Source organism: Callithrix jacchus, chromosome 5, assembly GCF_049354715.1.
Source record: "Callithrix jacchus isolate 240 chromosome 5, calJac240_pri, whole genome shotgun sequence".
Lineage (NCBI taxonomy): Eukaryota > Metazoa > Chordata > Mammalia > Primates > Cebidae > Callithrix > Callithrix jacchus.
The window spans coordinates 145,644,249-145,666,552 of record NC_133506.1 but is presented as its reverse complement, the minus strand read 5'-3'; the positions used below and the strand labels follow the sequence as shown (position 1 = coordinate 145,666,552).

Sequence of the window (22,304 nt, the reverse complement as noted above, 5' to 3'; positions counted from 1 at the left end):
TAGCGATCTTGTGAGGAGGGAGAGGAGGCAGAGCCCCTTCAAAAAAGGGGCTGGGCGCAGTGGCTCACACCTGTAACCCCAGCACTTTGGGAGGCTGAGGCAGGTGGATCACAAGGTCAGGAGATCGAGACCATCCTGGCTAACACAGTGAAACCCCATCTCTACTAAAAATACAAAAATCAGCTGGACGTGGTGGTGCATGCCTGTAGTCCCAGCTACTTGGAAGACTGAGTCAGGAGAATCACTTGAACCGAGAGGCAGAGGTTTCAGTGAGCTGAGATTGCACCAGTACACTCCAGCCTGGGTGACAGAGTGAGACTCTGTTGTTGTTGTTGTTTAAAAAAAAAAAAAAAAGGTCTCAGGGCCCTGCCTCTGCATTCTCTGTATGGTCTCCTTCCCTGGAGACCTCACAGAAGACTTAGCCCTGGGCCTCTTCCTAAAGTGAAACCAGATGCACTGCAGGGAGGTCCCAGGTGGAGCGTTGCCCTCATCAGTTCTGTCCTGGGTCCTGGAAAGGGCTGGGCCTGCCTGTGCGATTCATGAGGGCCTGTCATCGCTGCTCCCTGCTTATCTTCTGAGCTTCCCCCTCTGACAAGCCATTCCCTCCCAGCCCAAGCCTGGAGTCGCCTGCTGGCCTGGTCAGCCTCATCTAACTTTTTTGCCGAAGAAGAGGATAAAGAGATTCCAGCGGCCGGCTGGTTTCCCAGGCTGTGGCAGGCCTTGTCCATTTGGAGGACATCTTGCCTTGTTTGCCCACTGGGGCCCTCACGTAGACAGACCCTTGCTTGGGTTTGTAGTGAGGTGGACTTCCAGGAACACGTCACTGCCCAGCTAAGGCACCAGAAGTCCTACAGGTGGAGAGAGACTCCTGGGATGGCTGAGGATGCTCACAGCCCACCTGACTTCTCCCTCATCCTCTGCAGAAGACCCCACCCCAGGAGGACCCTCTAGTGATCTTGCAAGGAAGGAGAGGAGGCAGAGTCCCTTCAAAAAAGGTCTCGGGGCTGGGCGCCGTGGCTCAAGAGTTATGACACTCTGGGGGCTTACTTCTCTACACCAACCACCCTACACCATGTGCTCACGAGGAGAGAGAGGTTTACTCTTTATGGCTGCTCTCAACCTCGAGTAGTCTCATGTCACTGCCCATTCTTGCAGTGACCTCCACTTAAGAGGAGGGGGCAGAACACAGCCCACCTCCCATCCTAGGGAAGCAGGGGCCGTCTACAGCCTGCCCATGGTCCAGACTATCCAGGTGGCACAGACCCTTTCTTGTGCTTGTTTGTATCTGATTTTCATGTTTTCGTGCCTGACAAGGGGAAGTGGTATGTATATAAGTGGCACATCAAACCGTCTGGTAATTCTTTCTAAATGGAACTTTCCGACCATTTTTACTTCCGGAAGTCCCATGGATCCAAACAGACAAACAACAGAAGAGCAAAGGGAAATAAATGGCTATGAGTGTCGTCATACAAGGACAAAGTACAAAGCTCCTTGAAAAGTCCTCGAGGCTTCCTGCCTCAGACCTTCCCCGGCTCTGTCCCCACACATCATCCGCTGATGCAGAAGTCACCCTGCCTGTCTTTAGAAAGAGAGAAATCAGGATCAGCACTCATCCACCTTCTCTGCTAAGCCCCTAACCTCCTGCTCCTCACTTTTTCTCTCTTTGGCCTGTGCCTCATGTTTTATTAATTTTTATTAAATGTCATTTCTGGTTCCCATCACCTCTGGAAGCTTGCTTTTGTCTGGCCACCACCAGAACAAGCCAGGGAGGGAGGCATCCTGTTCCCACAGCAGCACCAGGTTATCCGTTGAATGAATGAATTCAAGTATGCTGCGTGCCTGGGTTAATAGTCATTGCCCTGGGGAGGAGCATGAGCACGTCAGTCCTCAGAGATTGAGATTGTGGCTGAGGTGGTGGAAGCTGTGTAATGCGGAGCCAGAGTGCAGCTGGCTGCGGTTAGAGATCCCTGCCCTGGACCTCACTCCCAGCCTGCACTCCCTCCCCATCCTCTCACCCTGGACACGCACATGTTGCCTGTGTCTTACAAGCCAGAGCAAAAAGAGAAAGCAGATATTAACCCAACTAAGAAACTAAAAGGAACAGCAACAAGAAAAGACATTAAGAAGAACCAAATGTAAGAAGATTTTAGAGGGTAGAAATTTGTTTTTATGAATAAATGTATTCAGGTAGGTAAAAACTCAGATGTAGATGATAAAGGGTGTCAGCTGCAAGAAACTGCAATGATTTATAAGTCACACTGAAAGGAATGAGGAGAATTTTAAAGACAGAAGACAGAAAGTTAAGGGAAAAATTCTAGACAGCGACAGGAAGGAATTTAAGGCAGTTAAAAATGGATCAAGTACAGGCCAGAGGTCTTAAAGAATTAGAAAACTAAGTAAAGTCAGCAACTTTCTATGTAAACTAATAAAATATTTTTAAACAGTGTAGAAAAGGAAGGCTCTGAAGGCTATTAACCCAGGCAGGCGACATACTTGGAAGGTCACTGCAAATAAGATGTTGATACATTACAAGCCAGCAGTAGGGGATCCTGGAGCCTCCTCAGGCTGAGGTCACTGTGGTGGAGGGTCCCTAGCAGGCCTCAGCAGAGCCCAGGTCCCCGACCTTACACCTTGCCTCAAGCAGGAGGACACTGTTGTCTCTGCTCCTTCTGAAGTGCTGGTGAGGCCTGGGGGTCCCTGTCTTCAAAAAGTGCTGCCCTTCCAGAGCCTGGCTCAACCCTCAGAGCTTGTGAGACTCATGCTGGAAGTGAGAGCTTCTCCCCTCCTGTGACACCCTCTGCTCCCTCCCACTGTGGCACAAGATGTGTGACCACACACGGGTTTCCGCACACTCCTCGTTTGGGGCACAAACAAGGTAGAAGGCTCTTAGGGGCTTCAGAAAAGAGTAAGAGGAAAAAAAAAACAGATGACAGAAGACAGAAAGAACATTTCTGTATGAATATTTCAAACTACTCACAAGCTACTAGCCCACTCGGTTGGCAATAGCAGTGTGTCCATCGTACAGCGAGGAACCCTGAGGCCTGTGACCCATTTCCCACCCGCTTTACCCGCCACAGTACCGCGCGCTGTGCTGGCTTCCGTGCGTTCGCATCTGATTCTCAGTTTTCTTTTTTTCATTGAAGCCATATTTGTTTTCTCTTCAGCCTGCTGATTTCTGGCCCATCATCAATTCTGACTGGTGCTCAGCTCAGCTTTCCTCTTGATATGTGTGTGTTTCACAGACTCTCTGTATCCCAAACAATAGAGGGATGGAATCTCCAGCATGAGATTTTAAGTGCTGCTTCCATTTTGTCCACCAAACAGTAAGAAAGTCACACAAACAAAGACTTCAGTGGCTTTCCCAGGAGACGGCAATCTCCATAGATGTAACTGCACAGTCGTTTCCATGAGTGGGAACAAAGACACTAAGTCCCTAGTTCCCTGATGATTTTTCAAGAGACAAAGTACATACCTTCCCGGCAGAGAGCAGAGAAACCACTAAGTCAGTCCGTGGGGTTATGTACATCATCAGCGCTTTGGCAGATACTCACAGCCTTCTAGACCATGGCTCCTGCCCTGTGGAGGCTGTCATTGGATCAGGTAGATCACACGAGGTGGCTGACCAGTGGGTGCAGAGATGCCGAAGCAATGAGTCCAGGGGAAGATCGAGACTCACCTGTGACCATGGGCGCAGGTGCCTGAATGCCTGCTCCTCACTCATAAACCAGAATTCATCATGACACCCACCTCTGAGGGGACATGTGTGTGTTCACTGGGCTCATCTATGTCAAGCATGACTGGCACATGGTGTTCACCCAATGAAGGAGGGGTGTGCAGAAACCCACGTGATGTTACTAAACAGCACAATGTTCTCTATTTCCAACAATTGTTTATTTAGTGAAACTGCTTAGGTTATAAAGGGTTAAAAATCAAGGCTCATAAAAGTCCTAAGGACCGAATTTTCAAATAAACACTTTAGAAGTTTGCCCTCTGGTGGACATAGGGGAAAATGCAAACAAAGTCAGGGAAATGGGATGGTCTAAGTCACATTTCCTGTTTGTCTGAGGTTCTTCTCACCCAGAAAAGAGGGAAGCCACTATTGTGGGCTGGACTGTGTCCCTCAAAGCTTCATGTGTTGAAGCCCTAACCCCTAGTTCCTCACAATGTGACTGTATTTGCAGGTAAGGCCTTTAAAGAGGTGACTACATTAAAATGAGTCTGTGAGGGTATGTGGGCCTTGATCCAATCTGACTGGTGTCTTTTTTTTCTGAGATTGAGTTTCGGTTTTTGTTGCCCAGGCTGAAGTGCAGTGGCGCGATCTCAGCTCACTGCAACCTCCACCTCCCGGGTTCAAGTGATTCTCCTCTCTCAACCTCCCGAGTAGCTGGGATTACAGGTGCCCACCACCATGCCTGGCTAATTTTTGTATTTGTAGTAGAGACGGGGTTTCACCAGGTTGGTCAGGCTGGTCTCAAACTCCTGACCTCAGGTGATCTGCCTACCTCGGCCTCCCAAAGTGCTGGGATTACAGGTGTGAGCCACTGCATCCGGCCTGACTGGTATCTTTATTAGAAGAGATTATGGCCAGGTGCGGTGGCTCACGCCTGTAATCCCAGCACTTTGGGAGGTCAAGGCAGGTGGATCCTTGAATTCAGGAGTTGGAGACCAACCTGGCCAACTTAGTGAAACCCCAACTCTACTAAAAATACAAAAATTAGCCAGGCATGGTGGCATGCACCTGTAATCCCAGCTACTCGGGAGGCTGAGACAGGAGATTCACTTGAACCCAGGAGGCGGAGGTTGCAGTGAGCTGAGATCATACCACTGCACTCCAGCCTGGGCAACAGAGTGAGAATCTGTCTCAAAAAAAAAAAAAAGAATTACATAGAGACCCCAGGGGCCTGTGCACAGGAGAAACGTGAGGATGCAGTGAGACGGCAGCCGTCTGTCAGGCAAGAGTGAGGCCTCAGAAGAGACCAACGCTGCAGACTCCTCGATCTTGGACGTCCAGCCTCCAGCACTGGGAGACAATCGATGTCTATTACTGAAGCCCCCAGGCGGTGGCACTGTGTCATGCGAGCCCTAGTGGACTAATGCAGCCACCACTCAGGAACAAGCTTTCCAATGACAAGGAAGTTAAGCATTCAGTGCATCATCAAGCATCTATTCTTTAAACTTGCATCTAATCCATGAAGGGGCCTCTTTGCGGTTAACCGCAGTCTAATTGAGATGAAACGCACACTATGCATCCATGTGAAAGGGACGGGGCCTCATCATGGAGCTTATTAGTAGCACACTGTTGATTCAAAATGAGCATTTGATCACCTGTCTGCCCCCTCTGGATTCCTAGTAGGACGTCTTTATTTGTTAAAAATTTTAGTTAAAAAAATTTTAAAGCTGTCATTTGTTTCTTATTGCAAAACTTATATACAAATGTAGAAAATGTAGACCAGGAAATAAGAAAATGAAATCTAATGCGTCTCCTGCAATCAGAGCCGATCATGTTAACATTTGTTATTTCTTATTCACAGTGCGGTATCTTTTTTCTTTCTGTGACTATAGATGTATAGTTTTGGTTCATCTACAAAAATGGGACTGTCTTATACATATTGGTTTTAACTTTTTCTCCCCAATAATCTGTCACAAACAACTCTCTACATCATCAAATATTGCTCTACAGCACCATTTGTATGCCTTTTAATCTCATATTGCAAGAATACATCTTAATCCTCTATAGATGGATATTTAGTGCTTTTCTAATTTTTATTACTATCATTGCTATTGCAGAAGACAGTGTCACGATGAACAAGTTGGCAGTCTTTGCTTATATCCATGATTATTTTCTTGGAATACTAAATTTTGATTTTTCATATTTAAGTTTTATCACTGGTAAATGAGGAGAAATCCGTATATTCCCAAGCAATACATGATCTAAACCAGACAGTTAGCAGAAACAGAGCGATCGTTGGCGAGGTCTGAAAGTATTCGCCTTTTAGACTGAATTGTGAGGATGATGGTGATTCATGGAGGATGGCCGGGATCGGCAGGGAGGACGTCCACGCCTTTCCATAGCTCGGCTGAAAATGAGCTGCCAGAAAACAAGCAAGGACATATAAAGTAAAGAGAGCTAAGGAGTGGAGAATATGCTTGTTAAAAGGAGTGAGAAGGCCGTGTTTTGAAAGCTGCTATGACTGGCACGCAGAGCGCTCCCGCTCCCAGCAAGGCTGGCTGGCATGCCTGCTGTCCACCGTGTGCTGTGTATTTGGAATATTTGGCTGGTTTGCCACCATTGCCCAGAGCCCCTGCCACTGATACATTGCAGGAAAATAAGAAGTCTAACACTAGACTTGGCAAAGCATGAAAAGGAGGCAGAGCTGCCGACAGAAGAAAATTCCTCACACTGTACAAAGTAAAACAAATAAATTCGAGTGTTCTGTTTCCATCTCTGATCGCTTCATTAACATGGAAAATTCAAATTTATCTGTAATGAACATATATCCAGGGTGCCCAGCCTAGGACATTTTTTTATCTACCACTTTTGCCAGAGAGGAGTCTGTGTCTGTGTGTGTGTGTGCATGTGCACATGTGTGCTTTAACTGTATTCACTCTTAGAAGAGTGAAGCTTTTTGTATCAGAACTGGGCCAAGACTTCTATAGTGAAGATCACACAAGTGATTAGAAAAGTTTCTTAGGTATGCAAAGCAAGCACATTCTAGGAGAAGGTTTCAAACCACCCATCCCGGGGCCTGCCTTACTGGCCTGGTCCCAAGCCTCTTCTAGCATGATGCCCCTCAACACTTCCTTGCCAGCCTCTGTGTCTGTCTGTGAACCCTTTTGGCGACTTGTGGTAAACTTTTGGCCCCTGACACTTCCCTCCCCAACTCTGAACACAAGCCTCTAGCACCTACTTGCTTATGGGAGCCTGTGTGGGTCCTGTTGTCCCTGGGCCCTGGCCCCACACCACTCTGGCACGGTAGACCAGCAGACAGGTTTACAGTGCAAGAAACACAATCCTCAGAATTGGATTGGCCCTGAATCCAATTTTAAGAGATTGATGTTGCTCTATAATCCCTCCATGGCATTCAGGATTTTGGACATCAGGTGGGGAATGTAATGGTGAGCACAGAGATGTTTCCTTGAAAGGAAGGACTCTTGCCTGAGAAGGAAAGCCTGTGTGGCTGCCTCTGACCCAGCTGGTCATCTTGGGATGGGTGCTGTGGTCCCAGGAGGCTACGTGGAGCAGGTCACCACCACCATCATCATCATGGAAGACTTTGGTGACATGAAGCTCAAGTCCACAGCTCAACGGGGACCTGTGATGAGATTGGATACCCACGAAGAGCGAGAAGCAAATTAAAGCCATGACGAGATACTAGGACACACTCGCCAGGATGTCTAAATAAAAGTCACGGGACCAAGTGCTGGCAAGGATGTGGAGCAATAGGAAGCCTCATAAATTGCTGATGGGAATGTATCGAAAGGAATGGCAAAAATCACTATTACTTTTGCACCAACCCAGTAAGTCAATACAACCATTTTGGAAAACTTGTTGGCAGTGTTTATCGACAGCTGATTGTATGCATATTCCACGACTTAGCAATTCCACTCCTAGGACACACCCATGTAAAGTGCATGCATTGTGCACCGAAAGACATGTACAAAATTGTTTGCAGAAGCACAGTATATAATTGTCCAAACCTAGAAACCCATTTGCCCATGAAAATTTGAATCAGCCAATAAAAGGCAGGATAGTCTCATAATGGAATGCTATTCATCTGTGGTTCTCAAAAGTGTGGCATCAGCCAGCCTGGGCAACATGGTGAAACCCTGTCTCTAGAGAAAATATGAACATTAGCCTAAAGTGGTGGCATGCACTGATAGTATCAGCTCCTCAGGAGGCTGAGATGGGAGAATTGTTTGAGTCTGGGAGGTCGAGAATGTGATGAATCATGATTGCACCACTACACTCCAGCCTGAGCAACAGAGCAAGACCCTGTCTCAAAAAATGAAATGTGCATCAGCGTCACAGGGCAATCTGTTAGCATACCCTGGGATTTCATCTCAGAACTCCTGGCTCGGAAATTCTGGGGCTGGGGCCAGCAATCTTGCATTTCAGCCAGCTCTCAGGTGATTTTGGTGCAGGCTAAAGTTTGAGAACCTGCTATATAGAAACAAGACTGAAGAAACTAAAACTCCAAGCAATAATATGAATCTCTGCCATAATGTTGAGCAAGAGATGTTAGACTCAGAAGAGTGCACATTGGAAGATTCCGTTTATACGAAGCTCAAAAACAGGCAGAACTCTTGGTGCTTCTAGAAGTCAGTTATGGGTCAGGCCTGTGAGGTGCCTAGAGAAAAATGCAAGGGGCTAGATGTGCTTGACCTTAAGAGGGGAGGCCTCCTAAACTGTGCACCCCAGGTGCGTCACCTTGTCCCAACCTTGGTCAGAGTGGTGATTATTCTGGATGGTGTGGGCTAAAGACTTCATACACACTTGATGGTGAGCCAGCCAGGGTAATTCGTGAGGACATCCAGGCATTACTATTGTTCTGTGTCTCCATCTGGGTGCTGTGTGCACCAGGTAAATATTCTTCAACCTGTACACATATGGCTGGTGCACTTTCTGTATATAAATACAGAGTAAACTTTCAATAAGATTAAATACATATCCAATGGAATGATGCCCTTATGCCCTTATTTCAGTGATGAATGGCCTTGGAGTCATTGCTTTCAGGCCATCATGGGTCGTGTGTGTGTGTGTGTGTGTGTGTGTGTGTGTGTGTGTGTGTTTTAATGGGCTTAGAAAATAGAAAAAATAATTCAGGGTCAAATCTGGTAGATTATATATAAGATTTTTTTCTTTTTCTAAAAAATGACATGGGATTTTCAATGTGACTTAAATGGAATCTAAAGGCCATTGCCAAGAGAAGGGAGTTTCAAATGTGCTCTGATTGTGGGAAAAGCTTTGGAATGAGAGTATAACCTCCCAAGGGGCTTCTCTGAGGGGCCCCTCCATGAAGCCTGAGATTTCTGGCACAGGCACTAATAGACCAGCCAGTGAAATGTCCCCACCCAGTACCACCTGCATTCTCAGAAAGTGGTGGTTTCTATTTGACTCAGTACTTTTATTGGACTTCATGCCTTGGTCAGCTGTATGGATGGCTTGTCTTACCTGTGTCGTTGAATGCAAAGGGAAACGTCTCCCAGGCCGTGCTGTGAGCAGCTGGGCTGGAGTCAGTGACAACACACAGAGGAAGCCAGATCTCGGGAATCCAAAGCATTCTGTGCAGACTCTGAAGGAAACAGGAACAGATAATTCTAGCACCTCCCCGCTGAATGTGGGGATGACTGTGATGGAGGAGAGGGCTGTTGGCCAGAACAAGCTTCTGCTGACCCCTGACACTGGCCCCGGGGCAGGCAGTGGTTGATTTCTGAAAATAGTTGCCTCTGGAAGCAGAGCGACAAATGGCTCCCGAGCTCTGACTCTGAATGAAAAAGCCTGAGTGGCACAGCAAAGCACCACAGTGTCCTGTATGATGGAAGAGGGCTGGAAGGAAGAAAGCTCAGCCCAGCCTGCCCGCTACCCTCCCTAGGTTCTCACCTACCCTGGGACAGCCCCCACCCGTGACCCCGCTGCTGACCCCACCAAGGCCAGCAGGGACGTGGTGACCCAGTGCTCCTGCACAGGAAATATAATGACCTAACCAGGCCTGGCAGAAGGACTGGTCAATTTGGTGAGTGGCCAATGGAGAATAGCTCTGTCTCTCTCAGCATTACTTCACTGTCTAAACTCCCCTGGAATTCTACTGGATACCTAAGTATTTCAACAAATGTGCTATCTGCCTCTTCCTCTAAAGAAAGTGACTGCTGTCATTCAGTTCAGCTTCCAGCTGCTTATATGAGGAGTCAGCCATGGTTGCTCTGTCTGCCAGTCTGTGTAGCAGGGGCTACCTCCCTCCACCCACGGATCTTCATCCTCACCCAAGCCCCACCCCTCCCCTGGGGTGTGGCCACAGCCTCCTTTGTTCCCCTCCTTGCCCCCTTCCCATCCCACCTCTCCTCCAAGAGAAACCAGAGCTCCACCAACACAGCAGCTGGATAACGGCCCTCTTGAGCCCATGCCTCCTGAGCCCAGCCCTGCAGCTCCTGTCACCTCTCCGTTAACCATGTGTTTATGATGCTTTGGCCCCTTAGGCTCTGCTGACCCTAGAGAGGCTGCCTCTCCCCAGTTAGCCAGGTCCTACAAAGAGCAAATGACAGTGCAAGCACCTTTCATATGCAAAGCATTTCAGCCAGAGCTCACACTCCGCCACCCCACTGGGCTCCTGGCCACTGTCCCCTTGCCCTAATCACCCCAGGGCCAGGTACCAGACAAGTAGAAATGTTAGATGCCCAAGGCCTGCCGAAATTACTCAGACCAGCCAATCCTAAACTTGCTTACGATGCCTTGCCTATTGTTTTCTGTGAAAATCACAATCGAAGCTCCCACCCATGTTTCCTTTTACTCCCTCGGTCTCCTAACCCACCTTGGTGCTTCCCCAGGGACCCCTACGGTGTGGAGGGTCCCAGCTGACTTTTCTTTGACAGTCATCTATCTGTTGGTCTTGCCGTTCTGAATAATAATGAAACCTACATTATGAAACATCCTCAGAAGGGAAAGCCAAGGTCTTCATGTGATCTCGGCTCTGCTGCCCACTCCAGAAGCCACTGGTCACATGTGGCTATTGAGCATTTGAAATGTGGCTGGTCAAAACCGAGACGTGCTTTGAGTGCAAAATACACCCTGAATTGACCAGGTGTGGTGGTTTACACCTGTAATCCCAGCACTTTGGGAAGCTGAGGTAGACGGATCACACGGTCAGGAGTTCAAGGCCAATCTGGCCAACATAGTGAAACTCCGTCTCTACTAAAAATACAAAAAATTAGCCAGGCATGGTGCTGTGTGCCTGTAATTCCAGCTACTCGGGAGGCTGAGGCAGGAGAATCACGTGAACCTGGGAGGCAGAGGTTGCAGTGAGCCGAGATTGAGCCATTGCACTCCTGCACGGCTGACAGTGGGAGGCTATGTCTCAAAAAATAAATACATACATATATAAACACACTGGATTTTGAAGACTTAACACAAAATAAAAAATAATGCAAAATAGCACATCAATTAGTTTTTATATCAACCACATGTTGAAATAATAATATTCTAGCTATATTGGGTTAAGCAAAACACATTAAAATTAATTTGTTTCCTTGATTGTTTTTTAGTACAGCTACTAAAAAATTGAAAATGACTCATGTGGCTCCTATTCTTTATTTTTTTTTTGAAGCTTACTCTGTCTCCCAGGCTTTGGCTCACTGCAACTTCCGCCTCCTGGGTTCAAGCCTTCTCCTGCCTCAGCCTTCCAAGTAGCTTGGACTATAGGCACCTGCCACCATGCCTGGTTAACTTTTTGTATTTTAGTAAAGATGGGGTTTCACCATGTTGCCCAGGCTGATCTCAAACTCCTGAGATCAGGCAATCTGCCCACTTTAGCCTCCCAAAGTGCTGGGATTACAGGCACAAGCTGCCGTGTCTGACGTTCCCATTCTATTTCCGCTGGACACTGCTGGTCTAAGCATCCTCCCCGACTCACCCTGCTGCCTTTCTGTCTCCTCGTCCCTGCTCCGTCTCTCTCACTCCATCTGCTGCACACTGCCTTTTTTGCTGTGCCTTGCATTCCAAGGCAGCTACTGTCTCGGGACTTCTACCTGAGCCCTTCTCTCCAGCTGGAGTGAAACTCCAGATTTCAGCGAGGCTGGCTGCCTCCCTCCCCTCCTGTCTTCACCGCACCGTCACCTCCTCAGCAAAGCCTGCCCTGGCTTACCACTCTAAAGAGTCCATATCGCCCACATTCCTTGCTGTCTCTCTGCTTTATTTTTCATGCTTAAAATGTATCTCTAGCTAATATTTGCTCATTTATCAAATTATCTGTGTCTCCACCAGCATGAAAGCTCACAAAGGCAGGGATTTTTGCCTCTTTTGTTCTCTGCTGCATCCTCTGTGCCTAGAAAGAACAGTGCTTTACACACGGTCACACTCAATAAATATTTGTTGAATGAATGAATGCAGAATACAGGCTTTTACCATCAGAGTGCTCATTTCAAGTAAAAGAAGTCAAATATATGTGACAGATAAAAACAGTGCCGGAGGCATTGGAAAGCAGGTGAGTAGCCTTCAGGGAGTAGAGAACCAGGCCAGTGGAGCAGGACAGCCACAGCAGAGAGGCCCTCAGACCCAGTCTGACCTGCTGCAGTCAGCAGAGGTAGGAGGAGAGCAAAGCAGGCTGCAAAGAAGAGAAGAGAGCATTTTCATTTTCTTACAGCTTACCAGAAAGTGTGTGGGACTTGCTTCCTGAACTCAACCCTTGGTACTGTGGCTTGATTCTACGAGTGGGATTTGATGCAGTGATGAAGAATCGGCCTGACTTGCAGGCCAAGTGGCCCAGAGGATTCCTGCAGAGTCTTAGGCCCAGTCCCGGAATGACTGATTAAAATTTGCATTTTAACTACATTCCTGACAAATCCCACGCACGCTGCATACCAAATTGTAGTGCGTGCCATCAAATAGAGGAACAGAAAGACAAAATGCGGTATATGCATATAATGGAATATGACAGAAAATTTTTCTTCTTTTTTTTTTTTTTGTGAGACAGAGCCTTACTTTATCACCCACGTTGGAGTGCAATGGTGGGATCATGGCTCACTGCAATCTCAACCTCCCAGGCTCAGGCAATCCTCCACCTTAGCCTCATGAGTAGCTGGGAAGGAAATTCTGCCACACACTAACTTTGAGGGTATTGTGCTAAGTGAAATAACCCAATGCAAAGGACAACTTTTGTACATTTTCACTTAGATGTTGGAACTAAGCTGGCAAATGCATAGGGACAGAAAGTAGAATGCCGGTTGTCAGGAGCTGGAGGGGTTAGGGTGAATGGAGGATTGCTATTTAATGGATTCCAAATTTCAGTCTGGGAGGATGAAAAGAATTCTGTAGTTGGATGGTGGTGATGGCTGCACAACAGTGTGAATGTACTTAATGCCACTGAAGTGAACACTTAATGGGTAAGATAGGAAGATTTATGTTACACACACACACACACACACACACATTTTTGAGATGAAGTTTCACTTGTTGCCCAGGCTGGAGTGCAATGGTGCAATCTCAGCTCACTGCAACCTCCACCTCCTGAGTTCAAGCGATTCTCCTGCCTCAACCTCCCAAGTAGCTGAGATTACAGGTATGCGCCACCATGCCTGGCTAATTTTGTATTTTTAGTAGAAACAGTTTCACCACATTGGCCAGCTGACCTTGACCTCCTGACCTCAGGTGATTCACCTGCCTCCCAAAGTGCTGGGATTATAGGTGTGAGCCACCACACCCGGCCATGTTATATATATTTTACCATGATAATAAAAAGTGTGCTCACAAGTCTCCTGTGCTGTGGCCTGAGAATCTGCATTGCTGAAAGGTTTCTGAGTGGTGCTGGTGTTGCTGGTCCCAGGGTCACTGCATAGCAGACTCAGGTCAGTACTTCCACCTCACAGCATTGGGATCCATTGTCAGGCCAAGGTGAAACTTCGTGTCTTCTGTTCCCACAAGCTCATTGTTCTCAGTTAATACCAGCTTGGACCATAAACACCAGGACCTCCTGCGCTCTACCCTCCACTGGATGAGTGACCTCTCTTCCTTGAAGGCTCCGTTGAGTTAACCTGACTTCAGCAGCACCTCCACCCGGGTGCCCACACAGGGATTTGTCGGCCGCATGAAAGGGAATATTCCCTGAGCAGAGGTTTGCAGAGCTTACGATATAGAATGCTCATACAGGTCAATGAAGAATGAGAAACACCCTAATGTGAAAACGGCTAAGAGGAGTAATAAAGAAGCATTTAATAAAATAAGAAATACAGGCTGGATGCGGTGGCTTATGACTGGAATTCCAGCACTTAGGGATGCCAAGGTGGGAGGATCACTTGAAGCCAAGAGTTTGAGACCAATAGGGCAACAAAAAGTAAAAAAAAAAAAAAAAAAAAATTAAACTTCTTTTTACTTTTTGTAGAGTAAATACTTTTTTTACTCTACAAAAAGTAAAAAATTAGCCAGGCATGATGGCACGTGCCTGTAGCCCCACCTACTGGGGAGGCTGAGGCAGGAGGATCACTTGATTCCAGAAGGTTGAGGCTGCAGTGAGCCATGATTGTGCCACTGCACGTCAGCCAGGGCAACAGAGTGAGAACTTGCCTCCAAAAAAGAAAAAAGAAAAAGAAAAGAAAAGAAAATGGCCAATAAATGTCAAAAATGAAAACTAATTAGTAATGAAACATGGAAGAAAATAGTAAGAATGCATTTTTTACAGAGTGGGTTGGAAAACAAAATAGAAAGAATTGTAACCAGTGCCAACTTCAGTATGAAGGAAGTGATGCCAATTCTCAGATTAAATGGACCCTAGATCAGTACATGTGTGGAATGATTTGGTAATATGTATCAAGAGCCTTAAAAAGATAGGTACTCTTCAAATAATTCCACTTCCAGCAGTTTGTTCTTTGGAAACAAGCAGACACGTGCACAAAGACACATGCACAAGATCACTCGCTGCAATGTTGCTTATAGTCGCAAAACGAATCTTAGCTTCCTAGTTAGTAAACTTACTATAACTCTGTAAAAGAATATTAGACAGCCATTTTAAATGATTCTGTGGATGAACATTCTGTCTGTACTTATTTGGAATAGTTCATGTTTGAGCTGAAAAAGCAGTTTAAAGAGCCATTTGTTGCCGTCTTCATGTCCAGGAGTACACTCCAGGAGTACCCAATGTTTAGCTCCCACTTAAAAGCAAAAACAGACAGTATTTGGTGTTCTGTTCATGGGTTAATTCTCTTAGGGTAATGTCCTCCAATGGCTTCCATGTGGCTGCATAGGACATGATTTCTTTCTTTCTTTTTTATGGCTGGATAGGATTCCATGGTGTCTATGTCTCACGTTTTCTTTATCCAATCCACCATTGATGGATTGGAAAAATTCATAGTTACAAATGGAGAATAAATCCACCGTTGATGGCATCTATGTTGATTCCATGTCTTTGCTCTTGTGCTGTGACAAACTTGCCATACATGTGTCTTTTTGGTAGAACTATGTGTTTTCTTGTACATATATATCTACTTTTAGGGGAGGAAAGGAGGGAGCAAGGGTTCCAAAACTAACTGTTGGGTACTAAGCTGACTACCTGAGTGATGGAACATTTATAGCCCAAACCTCAGCCTCACATGTTATACCCAGGTCTGGCACATGTACCCCCTGAATCTAAAATAAAAGTTCAAAAATAAAATAAACAGAACCATTCATATATATGAACTAAATTTGTTCTAAAAGGATAGATGACACATATTTTTACATAGGGAAAAGTCTGGAATCTATGTCACAGTGATTGTCTTTGGGTAGAAAGATTGGGAGTTATTTTAGGTCTATTTCTGTTTGTTGCTTATCCACCATTACCTAATTTTTCTACAATGATTATGCATTACTAGAGTTTGGTTTCTTTAAAACAATATATCCCACATTGGCTCATGAAAAGAGCATGCAGAAGAAACCATAGTTACCAAGAGGAAATATGTGTATCAGGCTGAGGTCTTGTGTAACATGGGATCATGCAGGTAAACCAAAAAGACAATGATTGGACTGAATGGCAAGGGAAGAACCATTCAGGGAAGCAGCAATACTTTGGAAGTAGAGGCCCCGTGTTTACCAAGCTCCAGGCACCACATGCGAGCGAGGACTCAATGAATTTGCAAACAGCACACTGCTGTCGGCAGAAAGCTGGCTTCCCTTCTGCCAGGCGATGCTATCATTTCATCGACACTGGCCAGGCAGCAGCTGCGGGGCTCAGCACTGGACCATGTTCTCTCATCTAACCCCAGTGATAACCCTGAGAGATGAGCATGGTACCCTGTGGCACAGGCTGGCTAGTGGGTGCCCGAGCCTCTATTTGAGATTTTCAAGAATACAAAGCATTGTTATTAGCTCTAGTCACCGTGCTGTGCAATAGGTCTCTTGAAATTACTCCTCCAAGGTGAACTGAAATGTTGTACCCTTTAACCAATGTCTCTCCAACCCCTGACCTACCGCCTCTAGCAACCATTGCTCTATTCTCTCCTTTTATCAATTCCGTTTTTTAAAACTCCACGAGTGAGATTATGTGGTATTTGTTTCTATTCCTGGCTTATTTCACTTAGCGTGATGTCCTCCAGGTTCATCTATATTGTCACAAATGGCAAGTTTTTTTTTTTTTAAGACTAAGTAGCTGAGCACCATGGCTCACACTTGTAATCACAGCACTTTGTGAAGTTGAGGCAGGTGGATCACTTGAGGTCAGGAGTTCGAGATCAGCCTGGCCAACAAGGTGAACCCTGTCTCTACTAAAAATGCAAAATTAGCCGGGTACAGTGGTGCATGCCTGTAACCCCAGCTACTTGGGAGGCTGAGGCCAGAGAATTACTTGAACCCAGGAAGTGGAGGTTGCAGTGAGCTGGGACCATGTCACTGCACTCCAGCCTAGGCAACAAGAGCAAAACTCTGCCTAAAACCAAACCAAAACAAACCAAAACAAACAAAAACTCCATTGTGTATATACACAACCGTTATTTATCCATTCGTCTGCAGGTGGTCCCTTAGGTTGATTTCCAATCGCAGCCACGGTGAACAGTGCTGCAGTGAGCATGGATGTGCAGACAGCTTTTTTACAAACTTATTTTCCTTTGCTTTGGGTATACTGTTTACCCAGTAAAGGGATTGCTCGATCAGAAGCCTGAATTTGAATCTTGTCTTCTTGATTGCAAAGACTTCCTCTCCCCAAGACCCTTCACTCCCTCTCCTACCTCCCTGTGTGAGCAGAGCCTCCTCAAATAAGAGAGGGGCACCTTCTCCTGGCAACAGGCACACAGCAGGACACTGACCCTTCCAGGCCCTTTGTCCCTTTGCCTTAGGGGCCATCGAAACAGGAACTTGTCCCTGTAGATCTTGTTTATTTTTGCCACAATCAAAAGGGTTTGATTTTGACAGTAGAGCCCCCAAATGTTCCCACAGCAACCTGGCCACATCCCAGCAATGTTGTGAGAGAGCCACAGTCCAGCCAGGGGTGAGGTCATGGTCACAAGGTGGACACCTGTGGGCGGGAAGCTTGGCGGGCACAGGTTTCCTGCAGGGATCTGTGTGATCCCCGCCTGCCCTGCCAGCCACACAGCCCTTCAACCAGAAACAATGGGAATGCCAGGAAGTAATTGAGAGCAATACTGATGTGCATTTCTTTTATATGTATATATATATATATTCTTTTTTAATTGTGTTTTAGGTTTTGGGGTACATGTGAAGAACATGCAGGATTGTTGCATAGGTACATACACAGCAATGTGGTTTGCTGCCTTTCTCCCCATCACCTATATCTGGCATTTCTCCCCATGTTATCCCTCCCCAACTCCCCACCCCCTGCTGTCCCTCCCCTAGCTCCCCCCCACAGACCCCAGAGTGTGATGCTTCCCTCCCTGTATCTATGTGTTCTCCTTGTTTAACACGCACCTATGAGTGAGAACATGCGGTGTTTGATTTTCTGTTCTTGTGTCAGTTTGCTGAGAATAATGGTTTCCAGTTTCATCTGTGTCCTACAAAGGACACGAACTCATTGTTTTTTATGGCTGCATAGTATTCCATGGTGTATATGTGCCACATTTTCCCTATCCAGTGTACCGTCAATGGGCATTTGGGTTGGCTCCAAGCCTGCTATTGTAAACAGTGCTGCAATGAACATTTGTGTGCATGTGTCCTTATAGTAGAACGATTTATAATCCTTTGGATATATGCCCAGTAATGGAATTGCTGGGTCAAATGGAATTTCTATTTCTAGGTCCTTGAGGAATCGCCACAGTGTCTTCCACAATGGTTGAACTAATTTACACTCCCACCAACAGTGTAAAAGTGTTCCTATTTCTCCACATCCTCTCCAGCATCTGTTGTCTCTGGATTTTTTAATGGTCACCATTCTAACTGGCGTAGATGGTATCTCAATGTGGTTTTGATTTGCATTTCTCTAATGACCAGTGATGATGAGCATTTTTTCACGTTTGTTGGCCTCATGTGTGCATTTCTTCAGTGTGGAGTTCAGAACATCCGGGGTCTCAGTGCAGGCCTGTGCAGTGGCTACCCCTGAGCTCCTGGGTGTGGTTTCATAGGGTGCAATGAGAAGGCCTATAAGGCCCTGACTCCCTCCAACCACCCTCTGCAGGAAAACTAGAATAATCTATTTGGAACCCAAACAACAGCTCGTAGTATCCAGAACTCAGTTTTTTTGAGTAACCTCAACAATGTTGAACGCAACCAAGAGCTAGATCCGAAGCAGAGAAACAGATTTTCTGGTTTTTTTTTTAAAGTAACTTTATAAAGTGATGAATGTGTTAATTGATGGTGGTAATTAGCTGTTTATTTATTTTTGTTTTTATTTTTTTTGAGATGAAATCTCACTCTATTGCAATCTTGGCTCACTGCAACCTCTTCCTCCCAGGTTCAAGCAATTCTTCTGCCTCAGCCTCCCTAGTAGCTGGGATTACAGGCGTCTGCCACCACGTCTGGCTGATTTTTTGTGTTTTTAGTAGAGACAGGGTTTCACCAGGTTGGTCAGGCTGGTCTTGAACTCCTGACCTCAAGTGATCCACCCACCTTGGCCTCTCACAGTGCTGGAATTATAGGCATGAGTCACCACATCTGGCCAGTAATTATTTCTCATTGTAGACACATATGAAACATCACATTGTACACCTTAAAAACATATAATTTTTGTCAATTATATGTCAATAGAGCTGGAAAAAAACATTTAAAAATTAAAATTAAAAATATTACTCACTGGCAAGTGAATCAGTCTCTCAGAGCCATTTGCTCTTCTCTGTTACACCCTCCAAGTCAGTCTGGTTACCTGGTGTGACAGTCAATTTTATGTGTCAACTTTCCTGGACCAGGGAGTGCACAGATATCTTGTGAAACATTATTTCTGTGTCTGTGAAAGGACGTCTTTTTGGATGAGATTGACAATTGACTTGGTGGACCCAGTAGAGCAGACTGTCCTCTCCAATGTGTTGGTCTATTCTTATGCTGCTAATACAGACATACCTGAGATGGGGTAATTTATAAAGAAAAGAAATTCAATGGACTCACAGTTCCACGTGGCTAAGGAGGCCTCACAATCATGGTGGAAGATGAAGGAAGAGCAAAGGGATGTCTTACATGGCAGCAGGCAATAGAACGTATGCAGAGGAACTCCCATTTATAAAACCATCAGATCTCGTGAGACTTACTCACTATCATGAGAACAGCACAGGAAAAACCCACCCCATGATTCAATTGTCTCCCACTACGGGGTTCCTCCCACGCCACGTGGGAATTATGGGAGCTACAATCCAAGATGTGATATGGGTGGGGATGCAGCCAAATCCTATCAGTGGACATCATCCAATCCATTGAGCATCTGAGTCAAAGAAAAGATGGAGGAAGGAGGAAGTCACTCCTGCTTTTCTGCCTGACTACCTGAGCTGGGACATCTCATCTCATCTTTGCCCTCAAACTGGGGCTCACACCATTGGCTCCCCAGGTTTTCAGGCCTTTAGACTCAGACTGGATGACACCATAGCTTTTCTGAGTCTCCAGCTTGCAGATGGCAGATTGTGATTGCGTGAGCCAATTTCTCACAATAAATCTCTCTCTCTCTCTTACACATGTAGCTCCTATTAGTTCTTTCTTTGAAGAACCCTCACTAATACATCTGCTTTCCCAGCCAACAGAAGGTAAGAAGATCTTGTGAGCAAAGTGGATGGCTCTCCCAGCCCCCTCCTATGGGGCCTGTGCACCTGTCCCTTATGCCCTTGCTCCTTGGAATATTGGCTGTTAGACACTCACAATGCCCCCTTCTCAGAGAATTGTCCTTGGCAGAACAAAATATAATTTGCCCAAAGGATACAAGCAGCCCCATCCCCACCCCAGAGAAGCTTGCAGCCAGGGACTGACAGGGAACGAAAGCTCGGCTGCCTGACTTAAGGGGAGTCAACTGTGGATGCAATTCATGGTCCCAAGCTCCGGGTGCCACCCGCCCCCAGCTGAGATGCATGCTTGAGGAGGTTTCCCCTGTCTGGCCTTTCTCCTGAGAACATGTCCTCAATCAACCATGGGCATCAGAATTCTCATCTCGGCTCTGCTTCTAGGAAGCCTGAGCTGGAGTGGAGGGGTTGAAGGAGAGATGTCCATGCACCATTAGCAGAGGCACCACCACCAACTGTTTCCACGTTGGCTGCTGAGTGATCCAGCCTGCACTCACACCAGACAGCAGGTCCACCCCAGAGCCCACCAACCAGCTCCTCATCTTGAGTTGGCCCACTGGCCTCCATCCCATGAACAGCAGCTGCCGTCGGCCACCCTGGTTTCCCATGGCTCCTGCTGGTCCTGCTGTGCTCTCTCCAACATACTCTCTTCAAGTCCCCAGAGAAAGCACATGGAACACGTCACTGCCTGGCTCAAACTGCCCAGTGACTTCCAACCGATTTGGAATGCAGTCCTGCTTGACTCACGGACACAAATCGGCATGCCAGGCCCCTGCCCACCTCACACTCTCACCTCCCTGCCATCTTCCCCTGCATCCTTCCTGGCAGCCCCATACCCTCACCACTCTGTGGGCATCTAGAACCATCCCAAGAGTGTCTTGAATAGTGTGGATCTCGGATACCCCAGGCATGCTGCCTGGAAAGCTCCCTGTCCATTCTTCGGGGTGTGGTTGGGCATCGTGTCCCACTAGAAGCACCCTGGGTCTCTCTGTGTGCCTCCTGGTGGCTCACGTCCTCAGTCAGAACAAGCAGTTGAATCCTCAGCATCCCCAAGCCCAAGAGGGCAAGAGTCCGAATGCTTCTTTCATAGCTGCATAATGGGTGCTCAGTAATAATGTGTATGACACAGGAACAAACTGACAGCTCAGGGCCTGATATCAAGTACTCAGAAAGAGTCGCCGTCTGGGGCCACCTCGTGTAGGACAAAGAGCCCTGGCCACTTGCTCCCATGGCTCCTAAAAGCTGTGCTGCTGCAGCATCCAGAACTATCTATTCTGACACAGAAAAGGAGAAACTAGCAGGTTTTCTGGGAAAGGCAGATTTTAACTGGACATGTTCCAACTCCCTGTTGTGGTTGCTCTGGCCTCTTTAAACAAGCAGGGAGGTCGTACCTCAAGCTGATGGTTCCCTCTGTCTGAGACACCCCTTCCAGGCACCTGCATGGCCTGGGCCCTCACTTCCCTTGCCTTTGAGGTGACTCAGATGCCTCTCAGTAGGACCTTCTCAGCCACACTATTTAACATCTCCACTCTCCTGTCCGATGCTCTGCAGCACCTGATCCACTTCTCTGCTCTGTTCTCCTGCACGGCGGTTCTCCTCCTCCAACGCAAATGTTATTTGACTTATTTGTCTTGTTTGCCGTCTGTTTCCTGGTAGGGTATCCACTCCAGGGCCTAGAGCTTGTGTTTTCTGTATTGTTCAGTGCTGTATCCCCCCTCAGCCGAGTGTCTGGTACACAGCAGGTGCTCAGTAACTGTGTGTTGAATGAATGTATAAATGGAAGCAGTGACATCTAGCTGAGGACATACAGTCAGGGTAATGCAAATGTTCAGGCTAGATTCAGGAAGTATGCGGCCCAGAAGCAGAAGCGTGGAAGCTGTGCTGGGCAGGTGGCCTGATGACGGGGAGAGCTTCATGAAGACAGAACCACACAGTCCTGGCCTGCTGCCTTTGCCTTCTCTCTCAATGAAAATGACCCTAAAACCAGAAGTGGAGTAAGACCTCAGTAATGGTATCAATTAGTTCTGACTCACTCATGAGGGAAGATAAGTCATATTTTTTTTATTTTTCACAATCCCACTTGTTCAAGAGTTAGCAGGAAATCCAGTCTCCATGATTTGGGAAAGGCCTCTTCCCCACGGCATCATTCTAGAGTCCCTGGAGGGTGGTGCATAGCAGCGCCCTGCAGGCCACTTAACAATGTCTCCTTGTCCTGACTCAAGCCAGCCATGAAACAGCGTGGGGCTCCCCAGGCAAACCTCTCACTGTCTTCCGGCCCTGGCCAGAGAGGCCAATCTTGAGTCCTGGATATCTGGAAGGTGTGGTTCAAAAAGAAGGAGGAGACAGAGTGGCCTGGGAGTGCTCCATCAGTTCAGACAGGCGGGCCCATGCAGGATCTCCTGGGCAACTGGGAGGCTTGCTGGAGG

General features: G+C 46.9%; 1 long non-coding RNA gene across 2 annotated transcripts; it reads right to left on the bottom strand.

The window, feature by feature from the left end:
- Positions 1-2,192: 2,192 nt before the first annotated feature.
- LOC144582890 (uncharacterized) lies at positions 2,193-12,512 on the bottom strand. Of its 2 annotated transcripts, none has more exons than XR_013536425.1 (3): positions 12,359-12,512; positions 9,173-9,293; positions 2,193-6,088 (listed from the first exon to the last, which is right to left on the bottom strand). It is a non-coding gene; the product is annotated as an uncharacterized LOC144582890 (long non-coding RNA). The 2 variants fall into 2 exon arrangements; XR_013536426.1 differs by lacking the exon at positions 12,359-12,512 and adding an exon at positions 11,625-11,685.
- Positions 12,513-22,304: the final 9,792 nt, after the last annotated feature.